Source organism: Erinaceus europaeus, chromosome 22 (genome assembly GCF_950295315.1).
Source record: "Erinaceus europaeus chromosome 22, mEriEur2.1, whole genome shotgun sequence".
NCBI classification, from domain to species: Eukaryota; Metazoa; Chordata; class Mammalia; order Eulipotyphla; family Erinaceidae; genus Erinaceus; species Erinaceus europaeus.
The window spans coordinates 4,261,771-4,281,128 of record NC_080183.1 but is presented as its reverse complement, the minus strand read 5'-3'; positions in this window follow the sequence as shown (position 1 = coordinate 4,281,128).

Here is a 19,358-nt window from a genome sequence, read left to right as displayed (position 1 = left end):
TCTGAATTTCTCTATCCAACAAATAAATAAATAAATAAATAAATAAATAAATATTTTTAAAACTTTTTTAAAGTAACAGAAGATATAGAAGGCAAGAAAAAGTCAGTTTGGCACAAGTAGCATCAGGGACCACACATGCAAGCCCGCCGCGTGACCACTGACCACCTCTCCAACCACACGAAGATATCTTTCCATAAATACTCTTCTGGGGAGGGAGACCAGAGACCAGCACTTCACATATGCAAGGTCTGTGTAGAGCTGGCCTCCTCCCCTAGCTTTCCTCCTGTACAAAGTTTGATATTATGATTCCTAAAGACAGTCTTGTCTCTGAAAGGAATGAATGGCTCATAGCATTTTTTTTTTAACTAAAGGAACATTGCTGAAATGCAATGGTGAAATCCATTACATAAATTTCAGGTGTGTGTCCTTATAAATCAGCTTCTGTGTGCACGGCTGTGAGCTCACCATGAAAAGCCCAAGTCTACCCTTCACCACACAATCAGCCCCTCTGTCTCCACTCCCTCACCTCCCTTCCCCTGCCTGCCCTTCCACACACAGCACCACCCACTCAGCCCTACCTTCTAAAAGCTTATTTCTGTTTTATTTAGTCAGTTTGGGAAGGGATTTTAACTTTGATAAAGTCCAGTTTATCCATTTGTTCTTTACTAGTGAAGGTGGTACAGTTCGACTTCAGCAACATGCCACAGGCGGGCGGAGGGTGGATAGCATAATGGTTGGTTATGCAAACAGACTCTCATGCCTGAGCCTCCAAAGCCCCAGGTTCAGTCCCCTGCACCACTATACGCCAGGGCTGAACAGCGCTCTGGTAAAAATAATAATAATAAAATAGATTAAAAATAAATCTTAAGCCAGGTGCCAGGTAGCGGCACACCCATTAAAGTATATGTGTTACAGTACTCAAGGACGCAGGTCCCCATCTGCAGGGGGAAAGTTTCACAAGCGGTGAAGCAGTGCTTCAAGTCTCTCTCTCTCTCTCTCTCTCTCTTTCTCTCTCTCTCCTCAACTCTGTTTCCCCTTTTCCTCTCAATTTCTCTCAGTCTCTATCCAAAATAAATAAAATAAAAAATATTTTTAAAAACCAGAAAAAAATAAATCTTAAGCCAAGTTTACAAGTATGTTTTCTGTTTTATTTATTTATTCCCTTTTGTTGCCCTTGTTTTTTTATTGTTGTTGTAGTTATTACTGTTGTTGTCGATGATGATGATGCTGTCATTGTCGGACAGGACAGAGAGAACTGGAGAGAGGAGGGGAAGACAGAGAGGGGGAGAGAAAGACAGACACCTGCAGACCTGCTTCACCTCTGTGAATCGACTCCCCTGCAGATGGGGGGCTTGAACCGGGATCCTTACGCCGGTCCTTGAGCTTTGCACCACGTGTGCCCACTGTGCTACCACCCAACTCCCAAGTATGTTTTCTTTTATCTCCCTCTCTCTCTCTCTCTCCCTCTCTCTCTTCTTTCCTCTTTTTTTTTTTTTTTTTTTTGCTTTTTTTTGTTTTTGGTGATTTTTTTTCATTGTCTAAAGTATGTGGTTTTTATTCTTTTTTTATTATTTAAAAAAGGAAACATTAACAAGACCATAGGATAAGAGGGGTACAACTCCACACAATTCCCACCACCAGAACTCCGTATCCCATCCCCTCCCCTGATAGCTTTCCTATTCTTTATCCCTCTGAGAGTATGGACCCAAGGTCAGTGTGGGATGCAGAAGGTGGAAGGTCTGGCTTCTGTAATTGCTTCCCCGCTGGACATGGGTGTTGACAGGTGGATCCATACTCCCAGTCTGCCTCTCTCTTTCCCTAGTGGGGCAGGGCTCTGGGGAAGGGGAGCTCCAGGACACATTGGTGGGGTTGTCTGTCCAGGGAAGTCTGGTCGGCATCATGGTAGCATCTGGAACCTGGTGGCTGAAAAGAGAGTTAACATACAAAGCCAAACAAATTGTTGACCAATCATGGACCTAAAAGCTGGAATAGTGCAGATGAAGAGTTGCGGGGGGGTCCTCCATTCTGTAGGTAGCTAGTAGGCATAGTTTAGTTCTATTCCAAAGGGCCTGTGGCTATACTAGATTTTTTTCTTTCTTTCTTTCTTTTTTTTTTTCCCCCGAGCCTGAAATCTGATATGCAGATGGATCCCAGTTATTGTCCGGGGAGATGATATCATGGCTGGAAAAGGGACAGAAAGCTGGATCAGGGAAGAGAGTGGCTCCCTAATATAGGGAAGGGGCATAAATATTGTTGACTGTAAGGTGATATTTATTTAGTGAGAGGAGGAGAGAGCAGAGCACTGCTTTGGCACACACAGTGCTGGGCATCAAACCTGAGTCCTGATCCATGTAAGTCCTGCACTCTGCCTGCTGAGCTTGTTCCCAGTCACTAGATTTTTTTTTTTTTTCTTTTTGCCCCCTGGTGCCTGTGATGACGCCTGCAATTACTGTGCCTTAAGGATTGGAGGGGTGTTTGTTTGTTTGTCTAACTGCTGTAATAGCTAATTATTCCAGTTCAATGTGTGGGAAAGACTGGTCTTTGTCACACTGTCTTTTAAGTTTTTGTCGAAAATAATCTCTGTGTGGCCTGTTTCCGGCTCCTCTGCCTTCTTCCTGCTCCGGCAGGCCTACTTGGTCTTTCTCGGCCATGGCCACACCTGTCACTGGCGTCGGCCTGAAATCGGGTGGTAGGCTGACGTCCGTTGTGTTTTCAGAGTGTCAATCCTAGATCTTTTCTGTTACCATAACATTTTAGAATCAGCTTAGGATGAATTGGTCAGTCTTTATATTTAAGAGAAAAAAAATTCTCCTGGGATTCTTACCCACACTGTGCTGTCCTATGGAGCCATCTGGGGAGAAAGGCCTGGCTAACGACATGGGGGGCGGGGGGGGGGGGGGTCTCAGCTGTGAACAAGCCTCACCCCTCCAATGACTTAGGTCTTCAGTTTGCTTGCTTCCCCATTTCCACTCTTTATGCCTTTGATGTCTTCTGTAAGATTGGACCAATGGGTGTTTAATATCTTTTGATGTTATTATAAATGGCATCTTAATTCCAATTTCTGAATCTTTGTTGCCCGTAATAGAGAAGCAATTGATTTTTCTATTGATCTTGTAAATCTGCTTCCTTGCTAAACACTTGTGTTAATTCAAGCCCCTTTGTTGTGCTGGATTCTGGGAGCTTTCCCACGTTATCCCAGAAATGATGATATTTTTTACTCTTTCTCCCCAGTTGTAATGAGTATCTTTTTTCTTTTTTAATCCCTTTCTCCTCCTTCTCTCCTCCTCCTCCTCTCCTTCCTCCTTTTTCTCCTCTTCCTCCTCCTTCTCTTCCTCCTCCTCTTCCTTCTCTTTCTCCTCCTCCTCTTCCTTCTCCTCTTTCCTCTCCATCCTCCTCCTCCTTCCTCTCTTCCTCTTCCTCCTCCCTCCTTCTCCTTCTCTTTCTCCTCCTTCTCCTCCTCCTCTCCTTCCTCCTCTTTCTTCTCTTCCTTCTCCTCTTCCTTTTTCTCTTCCTCCATCTCTTCCTTCTCTTTCTCCTCCTCTTCCTCCTCCTTCCTCCTCCCTCCTCTTCCTCCTCCTTCCTCCTCCCTCCATCTCCTCCCACTCTCCTGCCTCCTTCTCCTCCTCTCCTCTTCTCTGAATGGAGTGGTTAGTGAATAGTCCTGTGCCTGCCATACAATGTTGACCGTCAGTGGTGAGAACAGATGCCCTTGTCTTGTTACAGTTCCCTGGGGAAAGTGTTCAGTCTTACCATCCCGTGGAATATTTGCTGTAGGGTTTTTATAGATGCCTTTTGTCATGTTGAGGAAGTTCTCTTCTATTTCTTGTTACTCAAGAGTTTTGTGGTTGGTTGTGTTTTTTTTTTTTTTTATCGGTAATGGCTGTTGGATTTGATTAAATGCATTTTCTGTCTATTCAGATGTCCTTATGGCTTTTCTGTTTTTAGTGCATTAATCTGATGAATTATATTGATTGATTTTCAGATGTTAAGCCAATCCTCTGCTCCTGGAAGAAATGCCACTTGCTTATGAATTTTATTTATTGTTTGATTCAGTTTGCTAAAATTTGGCCAAGAGTTTTCACATCTATGTTAGTGGGATATTGGCTTAGACTTTCTTAAGATGTTTTTGTCTAGTCTTTATGCCAGTTAGAGCTCAGTGATCTCATAGAATGAACTAGGATGCCCTCCTTCCTCTGGATTTCTGGTATGATTTCTTTTTTTTAATATTTATTTTACTTATTTATTTTCCCTTTTTTGTTGTCCTTGTTGTTTTATTGCTGTAGTTATTATAGTTGTTATTGATGTCATCGTTGTTGGATAGAACAGAGAGAAATGGAGAGAGGAGGGGAGGAGAAGACAGAGAGGGGGAGAGAAAGACAGACTTGTGAAGCGACTCCCCCTGTAGGTGGGGAGCCAGGGGCTCGAGCCAGGATCCTTATGCCGGTCCTTGGGCTTTGCACCACCTGTACTTCACCCACTGAGCTACTGCCCAACCCTTGATTTCTTTCTTAAATGGTTAGTGAAATTCACTGGTGAAGTCATCTGAGCCTGGAGCTTTCTCTGTAGGAGAGAATTAACTACAAACTCTACTTCTTTCAGATATGCTTATATTGTTGCTATATTTGATGCATATTTAATCATTATTAATTTAAAATTATATTGACATTTTCAAATCAGTTATAATTATCAACATTTTTTAAACAATTTATTTATTTATTTGCCTCCAGGGTTATCACTGGGACTCAGTGCCTGCACTACAAATCCACTGCTCCTGGAGGCTATTTTTTCCCTTTGTTGCCCTTGTTGTTTATCGTTGTTGCTATTATTAATGTCATTGTTGTTGGATAGGACAGAGAGAAATGGAGAGAGGAGGGGAAGACAGAGAGGGGGAGAGAAAGACAGACACCTGCAGACCTGCTTCACCGCCTGTGAAGCGACTCCCCTGCAGGTGGGGAGCCTGGGGCTCAAACCAGGATCCTGAAGCCGGTCCTTGTGCTTTGTGCCACGTGCGCTTAATCCGCTGCGCTACCGCCCTATTATCAACATTTAACTAGTCGTTGTGCTTATAGGTTACTTTCTTACACTTTTGTATGTTTGATTACTGTATTTTTGATGATGTTTCTTGCATAGACTTTTTCTCAGTCATGTAGGTTACAGAATTTGTAGGCACTGAGTAGTTCATAATATTCATTTATACCTTAGTAGCTCTAAATATACAGTGACATCACAGCTCCCATTCCTTATCTTGCTAATTTTCTTCTCTCTCTCTCTCTCTCCTTTTTTTCCTCAGTCAGCCTGACTAGAGGTGTATCCATCTTACCGATCTTCCAAAGAGTCAGTTTCTATGTCATAGGTTTTTTGCTGTCTTTTCCTGCTTTATGGCAGTCTGCTTTCTGTTTTAACCCTAATTATTTCCTCTCCCCTGCTTATTGGGAGTCTAATTTGCTGTGTATTTTCGAGTTTACACATCTGGAAATGGAGACCATCAAGTCGAGAGTGCTCTGTTTTTTTAATTTAGTGCAATAAATCCCCACCTAAGTGCAGCTTCAGAGACATCCCACCAATTCTCTCATGCTGCATTTTAATTTTCTCTTCGTTCCAAATAGTTTCCACTTAGCCTTTTGATTTCTCATTGGCTTGGGAGTTATTTAGAAATGTTTCCCTGCGTTTCCAAGTGCTTGGGAATTTCCCAGGGAGCTTTCTGGCGATAGATTTCTAATTTAATTCCACTGTGGTCAGCGGATACACTCCGCATGACTTTTATCCTTTTAAATATGCTGATACGAATACTTGTTTTACGGCCCTGAATATGATCTATCTTTATAAACGTTCCATGCGCACTTGAGAGCTGTGTGCATTCTGCAGTTGTTGGCTGGAGGCTTCTATTACTGTCAGTTATGTCCAGTTGGCTGACAGGAATGGTGGACAGGCCTCCTCTGCCCCTATGATCTTCTGCCCACTTGTTCCTATCAGTTACTGGAAAAAGGACACTGACCTCGCCAGCAAGGACTATTAGGTTTGACCATTCTACTTGCAGTTAGTTCTGTTAACCTTGTCCCATGCACAAGGAAGCCCTCTTAGAGGGGTAAGGTTTCAGAGGGCCTGTCTTCTCCATTAAGGACACCATGATAATTAGGAGACGAATTTTTTAATCCATATCAAGTGACATATATATGTATATTTATTTATTTATGTTTGCCCTGAAATCTAGTTGTCTGATAATGATATTGTCATTTGAACTTTTCTTTCTTCTTTTTCTTCTTCTTCTTCTTTTTTTTTTTTTTTTGTCTTTTCTCTTTGTGAGCATTTACCTCCAGTAAATGCTCACAAAGTAAATTTTCTAGTTAGAAATTCTACGGAATGTTGACAGGAACCTGTAAAAAGGTCACTTAATAGAATCTGAGACCAATGAACTTTCTGTGATGAGAATCAGCCTGTTATGATCTTTCTATCTTTATCCTTCTTCTAATTAGATAGATATTTAGAGAGAAGGGAGAGAGGTTGCTATGTACAGTCTTTTTTTTTAAGTTTGAATTTCTTAATTTATTCTGAGAGAAGAAGAGAGAGAGAGAGAGAGAGAAAGGGAGAGAGGCTACAGCTCAGCTCTGGCACATGTGGTGCTGGGTATTTCAGATTTGTAAGGGTTTTTATTATTATTACTATCTCTTTTTTAAAAAGATTCCACCCATTTTTTTTTTTTTTTACTTTGAACTTGCTCTGTCTTTATAGCTGAGGTATGTTGGCTGGAGGCAACTTTGAGTCATGCTATTCTGCTAATGGGATTTAGATCCCTCGCATTAAAAAACTTTAATTACAAATGTATTCACTGGCTTCTAAAGCCTTAGAGATTTCAGGCGCACGGCTCTGCCATTTGACATCTGTGGACCTTGTGCCAGCGTCACTGGCCAAGGACCACGTCTCTGGAGTGTGCTCTCTGGGTTGACTTCATTTGAGGTCTGTGGCTCTACTCTGAGCAATAGTTTTTTGTCCTCTTTTTTGACATCCTAGGAAGTAATTGCTATTTTTATTATGCCAGCTTCTCTCCTTTGTGGGATAATTAGTAATCACTCTGACTTTTGCTATATTTGTCAGAGTTTTCACACTCCTCTTTCAAGTGCAACTATCCCCCATCCATTCAGGCTGGGAACCTCACATACACTGCACACCCTGTAATCCACTCTGACACACCCTCCGAATACAGTGTTAATATTTCTGTTTTAACTGCCAGTGATCTTTCAAAGAAACGTAAAGAATTAAAAAAAAAAAAAAAAGCCACTCTTGGTTACTTATCTAAGTCGTCACCATTTTTGAATATGCTTTCTACTATAAATCTCTATTTCTGCCAAACACCTTTTTTATTTCCTTTATACCCAGAGGGCTTCCCTGCCATCCCCCAAGAAGCAGGTCTGCTGGGTGATGAATTCCTGCCTTGTCTGAGAGAGGCCTGACCTTCCCTCTGTTCTGACAAGGTGTTTTCACCAGGGATAGGATCCTAACGTGAATGATTTTCTTCCAGCCCCTTGTATGTCAATTATATTTCTGTAAGACTCAGGAAATAAATAAATAATGCCTCCCCCCTCCCCAAGTGATTGCTGGCCCTGCGTCTCTCTGCTTGCATTGTTCATGAGAAGAGCATGTGTTCATTTTAATTTTGTTTTTCTGTCTGGATCACCTCTCTTTCCCTCCAGCTGCGATTGTATATATATATTTTTTTCACATATTTATTTATTGGATAGAGACAGGCAGACAGAAATCAAGAGGGAAGGGGGAGATAGATGAATAGAGAAGAAGAAAGAGAGACACTTGCAAGCCCTGCTTCACTGCTCATGAAAATTCCCACCGTCTGGGAGTTGGGCGCAAAGTGCAAGAACCCACAGAAGGATCCCCGTTCGAGCCCCTGACTCCCCACCTGCAGGGGAGTCGCTTCATAGGCAGTGAAGCAGGTCTGCAGGTGTCTTTCTGGCCCCCCCCCCTGTCTTCCCCTCCTCTCTCCATTTCTCTCTGTCCTATCCAACAACGACAACATCAAGAACAACAACAGTAACTACAACAATAAAACAAGGGCAACAAAAAGGAATAAATAAATAATTCAAAAAATAAATAAATAAATTTTAAAAAGATTTTTAAAAAATTCCCACCATTTACAGGTGAGGGCCTTGGCTTGGCCTAGGTCTTTGCATGCAGTTAAATCCTGTATTCTACTGGGTGCCCTACCGCCCAGCACCCAGATTTTTTTTTTCTTCTATCAGTACTGGTTTTGAGCAATTTAGTGCTGATGTGTTTTGGTGTTTTTTTGTTTCTGTTTTTGTTTTGTCCTGAGTTTACTGAATTCCTAGGACCTGAAAAATCTTCAGTTTGTGTCAAATGTGTAAACGTTTTGGCAATGCTTCTCCCAGAAGGTTTCTGTTTCCCAGTCTTGTTTAAGGTCTTTGGTTAGCTGTGTGTTAGGCTGCTGGAAATGGTGCTGCAGTTCATGGAGACTATTTTAATTTTTGGATTCTTTTCTGTGTTTCAGTTACTAAATCTTCACATGCAAGTGTCTTTTTTTTTTTTTTAAAGATTTTATTTATTTATGGGGAGGGGTAGATAGCATAATGGTTATGTAAACAGGCTCTCATACCTGAGGCTCCAGAGTCCCAGGTTCAATTCCTGACACTACCATAAGCCCGAGCTGAGAAGTGCTCTGGTAAAATAAATAAATAAATAAAAATAAATAAAAAATAAAAATTATTTATTTATTAATAAAAAAGATAGGAAGAGAGAGAACAGATATCACTCTGTTACATGTGCTGCTGGGGACTGAACTTGGGACCTCACACTTAAGAGTTCAGTGCTTTATCCATTGTACCACCACCAGACCACTTGTCTTTTCTTTTCTCTTCTTTTATTTTATTTTTATTTTATTTTTTTAATTTTCTTTATTGGAGGAGTAATGGTTTACAGTTGACAGTAAAATACAGTGGTTTGTACATGCGTAACATTTCCCAGTTTTCCACATAACAATTCAACCCCCCCACTAGGTCCTCCTCCGCCGTCGTGTTCCAGGACCTGAGCCCCCCCACCTCACTCCAGAGTCTTTTACGTTGGTGCAATTCACCATCTTCTTTTCACTTCTTTTCTTTCTTTTTCCTTTTTCTTTTCTTTTCTTTTTTTTAATAAGTCACCAGGGTGGGTTATTTCTGGGGCTCTGTGCCAGTACTATGAATCCAACACTTCCGGGGGCCTTTTTTTTTTCCTCTTTCAATTTTTCTTTGACAGGACAGAGAGAAACTGACAGAGGAGGGGAAGACAGAGAGGGAGAGAGACAGACACCTGCAGACCTGCTTCACCGCTCATGAAGCTTCCCCCTGCCGGTGGGAACTGGGGGCTTGAACACCGGTCCTCCTGCATGATGATATGTGCTCTCTGGGTGAGCCACTGCCCGGCCCCCTAGCTGTCTCTCTCCTGCTGACGTATTTTATGTTCCAATAATCTCACCCTAGATAGCTTTCATGTCCAGGAGCCCAGTTCCATTATTATCTTTTTTAATTTTAGGTTGTTTTTTTTTTTCTTTGAATCTGCCATGTATCTATTTAACCTTCTGAAAGTCTGGGCGACAGTTACACAGACCTTTCCAGGGCCTTTTTCTGCTCACAGTGACACTGCTCGGGTTGGGTGTTGATTAATTCATCCTCCTGCTTGTGGTTCTGTGTCTGCTGGTCTCTGTTCATCGCAGCCCAGCTGCCGCCCGCCGGCCTAGATGAATCTCACCGTGTTTGTGCACCAGGTGTCTCTGAACCCCATAAATATTCTGAGCTTTGTTCTGGGACTCTGCTGAGTTACCTGGAGACAGAGCTCCCTGGGCCCCTGGGCCCCGTGCTCGGCCCTCCTGGCCCCTGGCTCCACACACCCTGCCACGTGGTACCAGTGATTCGTATTAATTCTTGAATTAGAGCGAGCTAAGTGTCTTCTGAAGACACAGTCCTTGGCCAGCTCTGTGGACTCCACATCTCTCCCTCCTGGTCCTCCGCCCCAGGGGTTCTGGCAGCCCTGCACTCCTCACCCTCAGGATCTCAGTTCCTCATGGGGCCCCAGGGTGGGGGGTTGCTCCAGGGGCCTGTCTCCCTAGCACCCCCCCTGCCTGACTGTTCCACAGCTTTCACTCAGCCTGAGGAGAAGACCATGACCTCCGTGGGAACCCCAATATGTGTCTGTGGGTCCAGCTCCCTCATTTCTTGATTATCTTTATTTATTTATTGGATAAGGATAGCCAGGAATTGAGAGTGGAAGGGGAGACAGAGAGGGAAAGAGACCCGAGACACACCTGTAGCTCTGTTTCACCATTTGTGGAGCTGTCCCCCTGCAGGAGAGAACTGGGGACTTGAACCTGAGGCCTTGCACATTGTAAGACGTACACTCAACTAGGTGTGCCACCACCCAGAACCCAGCGCCCTCACTTGTGCCAAACCCCCCTATGTCCACCTGGGACTGGGGAGGACATCACACAGAGAGAGAGAGAGAGAGAAAGAAGCAGAAGCGGGGAGACCCTGATGGTATTGGGGAGCCAGTGGCTGTCGAAACCGCAGGGCCAAGCAGCCCCCAGAGAGGAAGGATTCGCACAACACGTGGTGGCAGATGGCACTGTCAGGACTGTTCCTGGGGACAGGGATGGAGGAGGGCAGTGTTTCTGCCTTCCAGCTTGAAGCTCCACGCCAACTGCTTTCTCCCCTTTGGTAGGAAGAGGGCCAATTCTGGCAGAGGGCAGGGGGCCTGCCTAACCGTCCCCCCAAGCCCCCTCTGCACACACAATAGCAGGATTCATCTCCAAGCCAGAGAGAGTATTGCAGTTAATCCCCAAGGAGGCCTGGCCCCTTCAGCTGCCCCCAGCAAGAGCCAGGCAGGCGGAAGGGCAGGCAGAGGCCTCACAAGACCAGACACCGCCACCCCCCTTTCCTAACATGAGGGTGCCATCCGGTCCCCACGGAGGCTGAAGCAAGGCAGGGTGCTTTACCCCACCCAGTAGGTCAGAGGCCAGAGGCCCCAGGTCACTCAGCCCCTAGCACCACCCCCCTCACTGGTCTTGAGAGCTTAGGCCAGCTGCCCCCTCCCCGCACCCCCCCCCCCGCACCCCCGATTTCCTGGCTGAGGGTGTCCCAGTCCCCAGACTCTAACTTGTGACCCTGTATTTCTACTCAGCAGAGACACCTCAGAACTCTGGAAGGCCGAGGAGCTAGCTCAGCAGGTAGAGTAGAAGGCTTGCTCCCAGTTCTAACCTGATGCCCTGTGACTAGGGCACTGCTGGGGCTCTTCTCTTGTTCATGCCACACTCTCTCTGATCTCACAAGAACTAGGGCTGGAGGCCCGAGGAGGCGACGGCATGATGGTTATGCAAGGATACTCTCAGGCCGCAGGTTCCCAAATTCCAGGTTTAACCTCCTAAAGTCATCACCATCCGGAGCTGAGCAGGGCTCTGGTAAATCACAAACATGTAAGTAAATAAATAAAAATCGGGCTAGGGAGAGAGACAGCATACTGGTTCTACAAGAAAAAAGACTTTCCTGCCGGAGATCCCAAAGTCCCAGGTTCAATTCCCAACACCACTGAAAGCCAGAGCCAAGCAGGGCTCCGGTAACATAAATAAATAAGTAGATAAAATAAAAAGAGAAATAAGTCAAAATGAATTCCCATATTCTCGCTGACATTCAAGGAAGACAAGGTCACAGCACACAAAATGGCCGGCAGCGGGCGGGCGGGGTGGCGGGCAGGGCCTGCTGCCAGCTCTACCACCAGAACGTCTCCAAAAATGGGCATGTGGAAGGCCCAGGAGAGGCCCGGTCCCCCTGAGCGCAAGGCATGCCGGCCTAAACCGGGAGGGACCGCACCACATGCCCTCAGCAGGCAGGAATCCGACAGGTGGGCCCGGCTGTCGCCGCCTGGGCTTGGATTCTGGGGCGCCCAGCAGGCCCCAAAATAGACCAGAACTGGCACAGCACGTCTGAGGGCCTCTGTCCATGCCTCGGGTGAAAACCTCGCTTCCCCACATTGGTGGCAGACAAGGGGGCTCAGGGCCTGCATCCTGTGCCCCACAGTCTCTGCCCCCTCCCCTCAAGCCCTCGGGTCCCGCCCGGCTCCCTGGGAAGGCCTGTCTTGCTCTCTCTTTCTCGCCAAAAGTAACCACCATACGTCTCCCAGCACCCCACAAAGCACCCAGAATGGTGGAGGGGTTACCTCGCATCCTGCTCTGCCCCAGTCTATTCCAAGCCGTTCTCTGGAGAGTCGTTTTCTATGCTTCTTTAGTTCCACATCATGTCCACTCCCCAGAGCACTGTGTCCTCAACTTGCCGGCCACTAGAGTTCCCTGAGAAGCTTAGTGACCATTTCATTTGGCTATTTGGTTTTTGTTTTGGAATCTCAAACATGAAAGTCTTTTTTTTTTTTTTTAAGTTTTGTTTTGTTTTCATGTTCATGTGTTTCATTGCTCTCTCCTTTGGGACCCAAATGGATGCCAATAAAGGTGGTGATAGTGAGGAGACAAAAGACATTTATTAATTTATTATTTATTAAACTTGCTTTTTCAAGCTACTTCTTGTGTGTCGTGAATAGTCGTTTTCATGACTAGAAGATGACCGGCTCTCTCTAGCTGCCCACCATACCCACCACCAACCCTCCCAGGGACAAGCCCCAGAGTTCTCACACAACCTTAGAGACAGTTTGCTTCTGCTTTTTTTTTTTTTTTCTCCTCCAGGGTTATTGCTGGGCTCGGTGGCTGCACCAGGCCACTTTTTCCCCCTTTTGTTGCCCTTGTTGTTTTAGCCTCGTTGTGGTTATTATTATTGCCCTTGTTGGCGCTATTTGTTGTTGGATAGGACAGAGAGAAATGGAGAGAGGAGGGGAAGACAGAGTGGGGGAGAGAAAGACAGACACCTGCAGACCTACTTCACCGCCTGTGAAGCGACCCCCCTGCAGGTGGGGAGCCGGGGGCTCGAACTGGGATCCTACGCCGGTCCTTGCGCTCTGCGCCACATGCGCTTAACCCACTGCGCCACCGCCCGACCCCCTGCTTCTGCTTTTTTTTGCAGTGGTGATGATGGTGTAGTTGGGTTTGGTTTTGAGTTCCTGTGAATCACGTCTCTAGACTGCACATCAGAGTGAAATCACCTGGTAGGAGCCCTTCATCTCTTCACTTACTTGACTAAGCAAAATTGCCTCTAGTTCTATCCATTTTGTCCCAAAGGACACAACATCATCTTTTTAATTGCAGAGTAGTACTCCAAAGAGTCTAGGATCCCATCCCGTCTCCATCCGTCTGTCTATTGATGGGCGTTTGGAGGGGCTGTATGTTATCTATAGTTAAAACCTACATCGACTTAGCTTGTCCGTGCTGGGGGCACCAAGAGCCATCCAGTGTGTCTGTGTGGGCCTCACTGGGTTGCTCTCCAGACCCCCGCCCAGGGCGTGCGTGTTAGGCTCCGGGTGTGTGGGTACGCCCCCGCTGGAATTTGCTTGCCACATTGGGGAAACCGAGGCCAGGACCACAGGACAGGAGGCTTCAGTTCACAGGGCCTAGAGCTCTGTTCTGACCCCTCACCTAGTTTTTCCTCAACCCAGAGGGCCCTCCTGCCCCCCCCCCCAGGGCCCCATGGGCGGCTGATACCAGTTCCTTCCTCCCAGCCCCAGGCTACAGCTGTCGAGATGTTGAACAAGAGCTTCCTGGCGCTGGGTCCTATGTACCAAGCTATTTCAGTTGCCAGGAATCTGCAGAGCTAGCACAAGGCCAAGGGTGCCAGGGCCTTGCCAGCCTCCTCAGAGGACCCCAGGCCCCCTCCCACAGCCCACAGCCCACAGCCCACTGGCTGAGCGGCACAGGTCTCCATCGACAGACCCTGGTCTGTGGAGCAGCCCGGTGGCTGGGGCTCCAGAACCTGCTCTCTGACCCCCTGCCCAAAGCCCATCACCCCTGGACCAGTGGGCCAGAGCTCTGAAGTGGGGGGCCTCCTGGCTCCCCGGCGGCCAGTCCTCCATTCCGGGAAGCCTGGTGTCTCACCCCTGTCCTAGTGTGACTGCTGGCTCCGTCTCACACGCCCTCACTGGCTTAAACAACCCCGCCAAGGAGCCCTTCTGTGCCCCGTCCCCAGAAAGGGGTCCCCAGCATCCCCCCGGGAGACCCACCATGGGCACTAGCTCTGAATTCAACCCCTTTCTGCCTGGAAGCTGGAGTGTCTCTTGGGCAGGGGGCGTTCAGAGGTGCCAGTGGGTCAGGTCCACCTCCCAAGCCCCCTCCCCCTGGCTCTGGCCTGTGCCAACGTGCTGTGCTTAGGCTATTTCCAGCCCTGCTTCGGTTACAGGCACTCAAGACCTTCCGACAGGTGGCAAGACCCCTGGTGCCCCTACCTCAAGAGGGGCAGGCGCCAGAGGGGTGGCTGAGCTGGAGGGTCAGCGCCCGGAGTCTGGTTTCAGCTCTGCCCTGCGTACCCGACTGGTTGGGGTTATTTTTAGCTGGTCATCCTGGGGCCCCAGGACAGCCGAGCTGGGGCTCTGCCTCGGGCTTCCTCATCAGAAGCTGTGGAGGGCACTGTTCTGGGTGCAGAGAAGTCCACTGGGCTTGGGGGGTGTCTCTGGGGTCTTCAGGGGGCTGATAGCTGACTACATGGGCTTTGAAAATAGGGGTGGGGGGAGTTGAGAACAACCCAGAGGCCTGAGGCCAACAGGACACCAGTCACCAGTATTCCGGAACACTGGCTCACAGCTCATTTGGGGGGTGGCAAGAGAAGGTTTCCCTGAGAAGCTTGCTGGGGACCTGGTAGCTCTCTAAGGAGGTCCCTGGGGGTCACATGTCACAAGACCCTGGATGCACAAACCCCCTAAGTACCCCCACCAGACACCTCAAGCCCTACCCAGAGGAGTCAAGGCTCATTCACTCCAGACACCCTGAAACTTCCAACAGCCACTCTCTGGGTCCCTGGGTGTCTCTATACAATAAAGACAATTTTAAAAAAAGTTTTTTTTAAAGAAAAAGAAATCAAGAGGAAAGGGGAAATAGAGAGGAAGAGAGAGACAGAGAGACACCGGCAGCCCTGCTTCATCACTCGCAAAGCTTTCCCCTTGCAGGTGGGTACCAGGGGCTTGAACCTGGGTCCTTGCACACTGTAACATACATTTGTGCTCAACCAGCTGCACCATCACCTGGTCCCCAATTTCTGACAGTCTCTATCCAATAAATAAATAAAAAATAATTTAATTTTTCTTAAAAAATGAACCTGGGGGGAGGCTCCCTTCAAGCCTTTGTCTGGTGCCCAGTGATCTCAGAGCCCCTGGCCAGTGAAGACCCTCTTTGCATGAACCCCCTGCCAGGGTTCCCTGAGACCCCCTTTCCTCAGTTTGAAGAGAGAGTTGAGGCAGCCTTGCTGCTGATTCTCCAAGATGGATGACCCTGACTGGGCTGGGGCGGGGGGGTGGCACAGGGCAGGGCCTCCCAAAGGCCTAGTGGGGTGCAGTGGGGGGGGGAAGTCAGGCCCCTGGGTTGGCTGGGACCTTGGGCCATATGGAGGCCCCACCTCCCTCCACAGGCCCCAGCCGTGGGCCGCAAGGCCACACAAAGCTGGCATTCATGGTGAGGCCCTGTGTTCTCGGAATGAGGCTGCTTTACGTAAACACACGGGGAAGGGAAAGCTGGGCCTCCGGGTGGGTGGGTGCGTTCACACTCCAAGGACAGGCCCCCCCACACCGCACCCTCCCACCCCCGCAGACTTCACAGAGACAGAGTCAAAGGGGTCGCTCTAGGCCCAGCCATGGTGGGGGGGGGTTGTCTGTGTTCCCCTTATTCTGACAACTCATGGCCTCTCCTGTCTGCTGGTGGCCACAGGGACTGGGGACCCCCCCAGCTCCTTGCTTCACATCTCACAAAGGGCGGTTGAGTGGCAGGAGTTGGGGGTAGATGGGGTGGGGAAGCCAAAGGGTAGGGGACCCCAACACACCAGGTCCGCCTGTGTCAGGCGTGTGCTGGGCACTGACATGTGCAGACACCCACGGCCGCCTGGGCCCTGAGCTGAGTCAGACGGGTGAACCTTGGGTCCAGACACCTGGGGTAAGCTGAGGCAGAGAACACAAGGGCCTTCCCTGAGTTCATCTACACGGCAGTCCAGGGACCCCCAGCCCGGCCCAAAACTCACAGAAAAGTGGTTCAAATGAAGCTGCGCAGGGCAGAGCACGGCAGAGGCCCAGGGTGTGAGGGGCGGTCAGGGGGCTGTCTCATGGGGGCGGGCTGAACATCACAGTATCTGGGATTCCCTTTCCCTGGACTGGGGTGACTGCTGTGGGATGGGGGGGCTGAATTCTTCTTTCCTGTCCTTGGGAAGACATAAGGATCCTCCAGGACGTGCCTGTAGGGGGTGTGGGGGTGGGCCCAGAAGGAGGAACATTCTAGATTCCTTTATGCCCGGCCCCAGGCATGGGAGGGGCCCTCTGAGAAGCCCCACTATCCCAGGCCCCAGCCTCACCCTTGGGGTACAGCTGACAGGACGCTCTGACACGGACAGCCAGGTGGTCAGGGTCCCCCTCAAGAATCACTGGCATCACACAACAGAGTCCTGTCTCTTTAGAAGCTCCCAGAACAAGGGGACACACACAGACGGGGTGGCAGCGGGTGCGACACAGCTGGGAAACAGTTGTTGACAAAGTCCGAAGCAGCTTGGCATCTGGGCCATTCTCAAACCTGGTTTGTTTGCTGATTATATATATTTTAAAACTCGCAGACCATGATTGCAGGGGGGAAATCAGTGTAACCTTTGTCGAAGCGACTTTTCAGACACCCGTTCCCAGATTCTGCAGAAATAGATGGGGCGCGGTGTGTGTGTGTGTGTGTGTGCGTGTGTGCGTGTGTGTGCGTGTGTGTGTGTGTGTGTGTGTGTGTGTGTGTGTGTGTGTGTGCAAGAGGGGGAAAGGGTGGGTGGAAGAGCCTTTTCTTTCTATTATTCTTATTATTATTCCCGTACCATTTGTAATTATAAAAAATTGCAGCCACCTCTCTGTCCATCATTAGAGAGTCATGTGGTGACACCCATGTAAGGAAGACTGTTTGCCAGGTACCTGACAGACCGAGGAGCTACAAGTACGGGCACGGGAGCGGGCGGGCTGCATGTACCCATCTGTTCAGAGCAAGAAAAAAGAGTGTTGTGTACATATCTAGTTAAATGACTGTATATGTCTAAAAATATTTGGAAGGCATCACAGCAACCAGATTAACAGAAGAGTCTGGGGGGCCGGGGGGAGTACTCAACATTCTTCCAAATTCGAATCTGTTACAAGTCAGGACAGAGAAAAGAGAGCTCGGAGACAAACTACTTAACCCCAAGGTGAAGCCGAGGAGTCAACCCTCTGCCCCTCGGGGATCTGGCCACGTGCCCTGCTCCTCATCACCGACTCTGGGGTCCAGCCTGAAAGACAGCCCCCCCGCTGCCCTGTCCAGTGTGCCTGGGGCCAAATGCCGGCTGTGGGACTTCCAGGACTCTGTGGGGGGGGGGGGGGGCGGGAACTGGTGACCAGGGAGGACGAGCTGGGTAACAACAATTGCTTCCATGGGGAAGGTCAAGCCTTCTCTCTAGAAACCGGGGCAGAAAAAGGGGCCAGGCAGTGAAGCACATGGTTAAGCGTGTGCACGCGCACACACACACTACAGTGTGCAAAACCCTGGGTTTGAGCCCCTGGTCCCCACCTGCAAAGGGAAAGCTTCACTGGTGTTGAAGTGCTGCAGGTCTCTCTGTCTCTTTCCCTCTCTATCTCCCCCTCTCAATTTCTCTCTGTCTCTACCCAATAATAAATTTTAAAATTATAATAAATGAGAGGACAACAGGTCAGATGCCCCCCTCCCGAAGAGAGAGAATGCACTCCTTTGTAAAGAAGGGGGTGTCTGGCCTTCTGCACCCCCAGAAGAATTCTGGCCCAATGTTAGGGGTAGTAAGCCAGAGGGCTCTGCACCCCCATTCTGCCAGGAGTAGAAGCCCTGGGGTGGGGTGCAGGGCCTCTCCAGCAGGTCCATCAACAGGAAGAAGAGAGATAATGACCAGGGTGGGGAGTTCTGGACCAGGGCGGGAGTTATAGAATCAGGCCATATCGGTGACCTTCGGAGAACCATTGAAGTTCCCAATGGCAGAAATGGGGACACAGCACTCTGGTGGTGGGAATGGTGGGAATTATACCCCTATTATCTTCCTATCTTGTAAATCAATATTAAATCACTAATAAAGAGAGAGGAGGACAACTGTTGCCACTTTGGCTCCCATTCCATCAGCCTAAGGGACTTGAGCTGGAGGGCCCCCTGCCCTGTCCAGTTGCCCACCCGCGTACAGAGCCCGCAGAGCAGCCAAGCCTGGCTTAATTAAGCCCCACGTGGGGAGCAGGGGTCCTGAGGGGGCCACACCACCTGCCCATGGCTCTCATGGCACACGGCTAATCCTGGCCAGGTGTCATGGGCAGCCCCCTGGCCAATTAGCCCTGTGACTGAGGCACGGTGATTAATTATTCAATGTTGAGCTGTTCCAGCCTGATGCATCTGGAATGACATCACGTAGCTGGGGTGTTCTGCAGGGGTGGGGTGGCTACAAGAGGCACACAGGTTGGAGGCTGGAACAATCCCCCCATACACACACACACACACACACACACACACACACACACACACACGGCCCCAGGGTGTAATCCTGTGACCAGCAGGTGCCCTGCGAGGTGGCTGCCCGGCTCACGCTCAGGGTCTGCACCAACTCCCGGCCACGTGGCCTGTGGATCCCGGCCACGGGGTCCTATGCCCTACCTGGGGTCCCCCCTCCAGCCAGATGTGGCTGACTCAGAAGCCTTGTCCAAATGGGACACCACCGGGAGAGAGGACTAGGAGGTTGATATTTCTAGAGAGACAGGCAGGGTCCCAGGGGTGCCCCCGGGAGAGGTAACCATGGACTCCAGGTTCTCCTTTAGAAAGAGAGCTCCCAGAGCAGACCCGCGGCCCCCTCTCACTGGTCCAGTGACAAAACAGTCCCCACTGAGCACCACCCAGTGCAGTGTCCATTCAAGCAAGGACATGCCTGCCACAGTAGCCAATGACTGACTCCCTGTTGCTGTGGTCAAGTGCAGGCCTTGGCCTGGCCTCTGGGCTCTAGGGTGTCCCCCCACCGCCCGGCTGCCTCTCCCTCAGATGTGGAGGATGGCAGCTCTCGATTGGGGGGTGGCAGGTGGGGTGGGGTGGGGTGGCTCCCTCTCCCGGTGCCCATCCAGGACCCAGCTCAGAGCACAGTGGACCCTCCAGAAAATTTGTTGGATTCTTGAAGAGAGAAATTGTTAGAGACCAAACTGCACTCATTATCTCTCTTCTTCCTGCTGATGGACCACCT